Source organism: Aedes albopictus, chromosome 2 (genome assembly GCF_035046485.1).
Source record: "Aedes albopictus strain Foshan chromosome 2, AalbF5, whole genome shotgun sequence".
Classification (NCBI taxonomy): domain Eukaryota; kingdom Metazoa; phylum Arthropoda; class Insecta; order Diptera; family Culicidae; genus Aedes; species Aedes albopictus.
In genome coordinates, this window is record NC_085137.1 from 244,294,957 (window position 1) to 244,303,112 (window position 8,156).

An 8,156-nucleotide genomic window follows, 5' to 3' on the forward strand; every position below is an offset into this window, starting at 1 on the left:
CTTTGTTCGGGTTTTGTTCACACAAATTTGGAGAAACTATAAAGCATAGTGTTGTGTACCAACTGAACTGTTTGTTGTTTAATCGTTTTACAACTATATAGTAAAGCTGTTATTCAGCTTTAGCAAAAATGATTAAAAATTCAAAAAATGCAAAAAATTTCAGTTTCCACGAGGAGTTTATGATTGGAACTTAATGCAGTGAACAAATATTGTGAAATAATAACTACACATAAATTTACCTAAATCCAGATTCGAACTCGAGACCCGTCGATTGCCAGCCGCATGCCTTCCTATCTGCGCCATCCTAGTGATGATGAATTGCAGCGCTCAAATCAAAACATAAACTTCCCGTGGTTTAATAATGATCAGACTTCGACTCCTATTCAGCAGTGGTGAATTAGCACAACATTATGGTTAACGACTGAACAACAGATTAATTCAGCTGTTGTTCAGTAAAAAACACGTGTTTTTCATCATGTACTCTGAGTCGAAGTATGATGAAACGAAAACGCTTATATGACTTGTGAAAAACACATTATACAGATACATGTCCTAATTTCTACATGTACTTAACAAGAAGCAGAAAAAAGTCTTGTTAAACTATGATGTAAAGGAATTACGACGAGTCGCATAAAAATCTTATTAAACGTTTGAAAAGTGTTTTAAATTATCATTGTTAATACCAATACGAAAAGTTGAACATTGGCTACTTTTTCAATTCAAATAGCATTTGTACAGTAAGGTGTACAGCATAATTTTAGTTCAGCTAAAATTACTATTATAAAGCAACAATTCAGCATGCATGCTTGTTTGCGGCTGGCGATTGTTAGTTGGGCTGTGTGGATTTCCTGGTAACATTCACCGCCGATGACGATGTCGATCATGCCCGGAACGTTAAAGTTTGGATCGGCCAGCGGAACCTTTGGCAAGTTCCACGATGCGGAATTGATGGCGGTTGTGGGTATATTGGCTGTGGGCTTCTTCATGACTAGGAATTCGAGTGTGGTGGAGAAGGGCGTGATTCGGGATTTGATCGTTGCGCAGATCTGCCGCTTGATCTGCTTCGTGGATTCTCCAATTCCTGCTACTGCAACATCTACAACGGCTTGACGGGTGGCAAGAGCGTTTGCCAGCTTCTTGGTGATGAAGTTTGACATCGCAGCAGAATCGAGGAGTGCTCGGGCGGTGATTTCCTTGCCGTGCTTGTCGACGATGGAGAGGACAACCGTTTCCAGTAGGACCATGCTTCTGCTTGACTGAACGGAGAGGTTCACTTGGGGTGGATTCAACAATCCATCGGTCCCCACGTTCGCTGACGTGGTTGGAATCGGGTGCAGCGTAGAGTTATTCGACAAGCCGACTGGGTTCAGCGTAGGCTCTTGAAGGGCTGTTTGGTCGTGCAGCAACGTATGGTGCTTGGCGTGGCACGTTCTGCATGAAAACTTGGATTTGCACACCTTCGCTTGGTGGTTCGGTCGGAAACAGTTCCAACACAAACTTCGCTGTGAGATCAACTCACGACGCTGCACGACAGACAGGTTGGCAAACGTCGGACATTGAAACAGCTGGTGCTTCTGTGAGCAGGCGTAACATGGCGGAGCATCTGACATGGGTTCATTGGTAGCACTGTTGACGATGGACTTGACTGTGGTGGTTATCTTCGGAGTCGGGCCGGCCACCTTGATGCTGGGCCCTTGGGAACGATACTGGAGATCACTCGCTACTGACTTCAGCATGCGGACTTGTTGCGTGAGAAACTCGATCAGTTCATCATACTTGACCTCGTCTTTCTGTCGAGTTTCCTGCTCCCATGCACGCAACGTATAGGGATCGAGCTTGTTGCAGAGGATGAATGTCAGCGGGGTGTCCCAATGTTGAATTGGTTCACCGAGTTTCCCCAGAGCCTTCACGTGCCGCTGGAAATCATCCACCAGAGTGTTCAGCTCCTGTGCTGACTCGCGCTTCATCGATGACAGTTCGAACAACCGTCGGAACAACTCCTTCCGCAAAAACCGCTTATTGTCGTATCGCTTCATGAGCGCGTCCCATGTTGAAGCATAGTTGTCCGCTTGGATGTCGACACTCTCAAACGGCTTCTTGGCATCTCCTTCCAACGATTGCAGTAGGTATTGCAACTTGTTCACCGCTGGGATGTCCACATTCCCGTGGATCATGGATAGGAAGTTGTCTCGAAACGCAATCCAGCGTGATTCGTCTCCAGAGAATTTCGGCAGATCGATTTTCGGCAAACGATGATGGAAACTGCTTGCGTTATGCAGCGATCCGAAGGTTGATGACGCCATTGTTGAATTCAGAAGCGGTTGGCTCCGCTCCGTCGATTTCTTGGCGAGAAGAAAGGCCTTCAACCTGCAGAAGCGATTCTCGAAATCGTTCCGCACCGTCATGTGTTGGTCGAAGTTCTCCTCTGAGTCTAGCTTCTCGATCTCGGACTGGATATGCAGGAACTCCCTGTTTGTCCTGTTGAGCGTCTCCAATCGCACAGCAACTTCACCGACGTCCCGTTCATGGTCGTACTGCTCTACGAATCCTTCCACCACATCTCGTGTTGCCAACACCCGCTTGAGAATCAGCTTATCCTCCGCTAACTTCTTCGTCTTTCGACTTGCCATCACTACCTACCACCACGAATCACTTTGACTGCGCGAACCGGACGAGAACAACACAAAATCGCACGAATTACTCCTTCCCGTCGCGTTATGCTGCTCCTACGCGAATACGACGGAAACACCACGGAAATCGCACGATTTGCTCCTTCCCGTCGCGTCACGTGATGCTTCTACGCGAACGCGGAACGAACGACCGACGGAGATCACGTAAAATCGTAACGCATAATCCTTCCCGTCGCGGCTACGCGTCTCCTCAAACGATTCGCGGATCCGCTAAAACGCCACCGTGCAATCGTAGGAAATCAAAAATCAAATATTAACTTATTGATTTTAATTTGGTCGCCACCGTATCAATACGTATGTGCGACACTGTACGACCAACCTATGGCAATCTATCGAACGGCTAATTGACTGTGCCGCTATCGCATGCTACTGCAAACGATATTGCCAAATTTCTACGTGCGCTATAATACAAAACGATTCGATCGTTCTTCGCCTAGCAATACATGCATACAAACTTAAAATTCTTCCGCACACAGTACCTACTGTTGGCTTCAGTACTGGGGGACAAAGGTTAGCGCCGATCTCGTTTGTAGCAAACTGCTACTCAATAGGATAGAGATTGAATGGCCTACCTTGTGTGGTCAACGTCCTCTGACCACTTACCACGATGGCGAATACCACCTATTCGCGCGTCGATTTGGGCTGGGATAGCTCCTCCGATCCGGCTCGAAGGACCAATGTTCGAGCGTGGAGCTCTAATTGCCGGTCACCGGAGGTTTTTCTTGTCCGCTGTAGCAACAGCGGTGCACCAAATCACTGGAAGACAGTATTCACCACCAAGAATCCTCTTCGCTAGGATTCGGTAACTTCAGGTGCGTTTCACGACACCTATTTGCACGGTTGCACTAAAGGTCACTATGCACCCACGCGTGCGATGATCGACCGGCACTTGATTAGATTATTGCCACCGTTGGCCACCACCGCAGATACGTTTCGGAATGGGATAGAAACTCGGATATGTGCACTGAACTGGATTTTTATTGCGCGGAAGAACGGATGGATAAAAGACTACCGATCGTTTTGCTTGTCTATTTGGTACTGTCTATTGCTGGGTTGGGAATGGTGTTACGTAACAATTCTTGTGTTCTTCTTCGTGGATGGGAATGGGCTTAGATTTATATGGGTACAGTGTTGTGTAGAAATATGGTGACGGTTACAATGCAGTGTGTTTTGTGATGATTGTCTAGTTCAAATGTGTTGACTTAATCTTAACTATTTACAACTAAAACTATTTACAAAATTCAAACTATTTACAAATTTACATTGATCAGCGTACTGATCAAACGAGAACCACAAAAGAAAAGGTACAGAAGTTCCGAAACGAATTGACCAGCGAACCGCAGTACCGTTGTTTCGAGAAGTACGAAAAGGACGAATAGTTTGCTTGGTGCAAAGTGTGTCTCGAAAAACTAAGCATCAAACGAGGGGGCAAATCAAACCTGACCACTCACCTGGCGACCAAACGACACAAAGAATCTGCTTCAAAAGTGGTGCTAGATGATGGTGACACAAAATTGGACACTTTTGCCAATGTTCTGTGTTCCGAAGATGCTTTGTCAACCCAGGCGGAGTTGAAGATTTCGGCGTGGGCAGTGGAAAACAACATCTCATTCAACTCTATTGATAAGCTTGCGGATGTTTTGCGGACCATCGATCCGGAGTCGAAAGTGCTGGCAAAGATTACGCTCGGCAGGACGAAGGCAACCGCTGTTGTTGATGGAGTCATTGCGGAAGAGCAACATGACGAACTGAAATCGAAGATGCGGGCAAGTAACTTTTCTCTGATCATCGATGAGTCCACAGACATAAAGGCAACAAAAACTTTGGCAATGGTGGTCCGAATTTGTGGCGAAGACGAAAACGGAGAAATTCAGGTACGTGATCAATTTTACTCCGCTGTTCCGCTAGGGGCTGCTGATCTATAATGCGATAATTGATCAGTTTCAAAAAGACGACATCCCGAGCAGAGGAAAATATCAAAATAATAACAACGGAATCACAAAACCTGTTTTTATATCTCGGCTTGTTATTACTAACTTATTAAGTCATCACCGTTCCATAACATGTTCTGTTGGGCAATCTTATTTTGTTATGATCGTGCTCTTGGTATATTTTCTTTAAATTACATTTCAATATCATGTTTTGTTGTAGCACAAGTTCAGTTATTATTGTATCATTGAGACTGTACAAACATTTGATCATTGATATTACAACATAACTAGCTTTGCAATCAAAACTACACCATTCGAGATTTTCGTTGTTCTCATCATTTCATGAGGAACTGTAAGAGAAAATATTATTTTGTAATCAGTTCCTCTTCTTTCTGACATTACGTTTTAACTGTGACAGAGCCAACTTATCAGCCTTTTGTTTTATAAGCACTTTGAAAAGTATACCTGTTTTTTGTCCCAATTTCAGTTAAGTATGAATATGAATATAGAGAGTGTAATAGAGTGTTAGCCATTTTATGAAACATTTTGGATCAACTGGTGGAATTCAAGGACGAACAACACTTTTTCGACAAAAATGTAAAAAAAATTAAGTCATCAAGAAGAATAACTCTATTGATTATTATTTTTGGAGATTTTATTTTTATTGATTTCACTGCATCGATCCCATTTAGATTCACTTGGATAAATATGTCAATCAATGAGGTAATAATGTAAATTAATCTTATAAACAATGAACCACCTAATAAGGGGCTTCTAAACGTCGGTAGTTTTTCATCTTAAGTTGTTTGGAAAATAAACGAAAACTAATGTTTCTCTCTGTTTTCGATAATAAATCGCTTGCGACAACAATAGCGTCTCAATTATGAATGAAACATTTAGCAATAGATGCTATTGTTGCGTATCCCATTCAATTCATATGGGACTTTGGAGGAGTTCCTATCCGCAACAGAAAAAAAGCAAATTTTGTTTTCAGATTGTTATCAATAACTTATTCATATCAAAATTTGTTATTGAAATATTTAAAAAAATCGCTGTTATTAAGTTGTTATTGAAACTAACAAAACATGTTATTAAACAGGTCTTTCAGGAGCATTTTTTTGTTATAATTTTTGTTATTTTGCCGCTTATGACAGACAAGTTTAGAATAGGATATGTTATGTAAATAACATGAAAATAACTCTTTCCGTTACTCAGTTATTTTCCAAAATAACACATTATATTATGCTGTTGCTATTCCCTTCTGCTCGGGATTCCATACAAGGAGCATTTGAAAGGGTTTGCTTCTGATGGAGCTGCAGTAATGATGGGTGTTCCAAATTCAGTAATGCGATTGTTGCGGATATGGTAGTGATCAAGTGCACTTGTCATTCACTGGCACTATGTGCTAGTTATGGCACAAATTTACCAAATGGAGGAGAACGTGCATCTGGAGCCGACCTACTGATACCTGATGTGCTAGTTATGCCTATGAGAAAATCCTGGACTATTTGGAACATCTGCTCAAGGACATATACAGCTACATATCAAGCAGCCCGAAGCGAACTAGTGAATTCGACATGATTCAGGAAATTCTCGATCTTCAACCTTTGAAAATGTTGCATCCATCGGCTACCAGGTGGTTGTCGCTAGAAGCGGTGGTCAAGAGATGCCTTGACAGATTTTCCGAATTGATTCTATTTTTCAAATTTCAATGCAATGTTGACAAAAATCAGACTTACATATTTGCAAGACGCGATGACCAAGCCGCTACTGCTTTTTCTCGAATATATTTTGCCGCAAATCAACAGGCTAAATCGCTTATTCCAGTCGGAAAAACCGGAATTCACTATGTTGCACGAAGAGCTGAAAGATTTTTTCCTTATGGTGCTCACAAACATATCTGAAGATTCATACGTGATGTCTTTGTGCAATGGTAACGCCACAGATTTCGAGAAGCATTTGAAAACCGGAGATAAGATTTATGTTGGATTAGCGGCTGAGGAAGCATTAAAATCGATGGATATCGAAAGGCAAAACATTTTTCGGGGCATTTGTCGGAGTTTCTTCGTGGAACTTGTAAGGCAGTTGCAGAAACGGTTTGATTTGGACGATACAGTTTTGAAGGCTGCGGCGATGTTGAATCCAAGAAATATTTCCAATCTCTCCAGCATCCGCGTTATCTTGGAGGCTTTCCCAGGTTGCTACGATGGAGACTCGCAAGCACTGGAGAACGAGTTTCGAGCGTTGAAGTTGAAGATATCTCGGAATGAGGTGACTGTGGCCAAGAACGAGCACGTACAAGATTGGTGGAGAAAAATAGCAGGCATGAAGAGAATGGATGATTCGATGCATTTCCAGCGCTTCGCCGTCTTGTGTTTAATATCCTAATAATGCCTCATTTATCTGCAGCCGTTGAGAGGATATTCTCCCAATACAACAACAACAAGACTAAGCTGAGGAATCGACTCGGTGATGAGACGATGAACTCCATACTAAAGTCGAAGGACCTCATCAAACAGCGAGGCAGAAGTTCCAACATTGTTCTCACCGAGAGCATGCAGTCAAAGTTTTGTAAAACCATGTATAAGCATCATCGATCGAACGATAATTAATGCATTGCAGATTCTAGTATGTTTGTTCTGAGTTTAAATAAAAAAAATAATAGATGAGTAAACATGACTTTTATTTCCGGTTCAGATTTTTGGTACAGATTTTTGAGCAGTAAAGTACAGATAAAAAAGATTTTTTAGATACCGGTACAGATAAAAATGTGGCAACACTGGTTTCCACCCTTCCTCGCTTTACCAAACCAACCACCCGTACGAATAGCACACGAACCGACTCCACGCTGATCAGCATTGTTGGCTGCTGCTTTTCGTCGTTGAGCTGTTGCGTTCCAGCCAAGCCTGTCTTTACATCGCTTCCGATGCTTTTCGATCAGCTTATTGGCTTTCAAGGGCAAAACAAAACATACTGTTACCCATCTTTGTTTCGGTAGCGCAACTACCGAACTGATGATATTTACCTTTTTTTACATACCTATCAACATAATCTGTTGGGGGAATTATTTTATTTTTCCTACTTACAACCCACATCCGACAATTTTTTTTAAGTGGGAATGGTAGAACTTTCAATTCCCTCGGTCGCACGTACATTAGTTTTGCATTTTGTTCCACCATTTCCGTGAAAAATGAGATCCGGCTTGTGCAAGTGAGGAGTTGAGGTTAGAATTGTAGGATATTCTAGGTTAGATTTGCTATCCACTTCGCCTGAACGATTTTTAGACCCAGAAATATCGTACTTCTAATTAGTTTTCACTGCCGTAAAAAATACTGTTATGCTCAGAATAAACAGTTATACCTTCGGATCACACTCATTTACTCCTAAATCTCAACCTGACTGTAAAAATATTGAATTTCTTTCCAATGTTTTGAAACCCCGAACGAATTTGACATTACTTTCGGAAAGCATCATCACGACGACGACAACACTCCCAAGCGGTCGAATCGTCGTTTTAGGGGCGAATCGCGAAGCA

General features: G+C 42.4%; 1 pseudogene; it reads left to right on the forward strand.

The window, feature by feature from the left end:
- Positions 1 to 2,791: 2,791 nt before the first annotated feature.
- On the forward strand, positions 2,792 to 7,271 carry LOC115256075 (uncharacterized; annotated as a pseudogene).
- Positions 7,272 to 8,156: the final 885 nt, after the last annotated feature.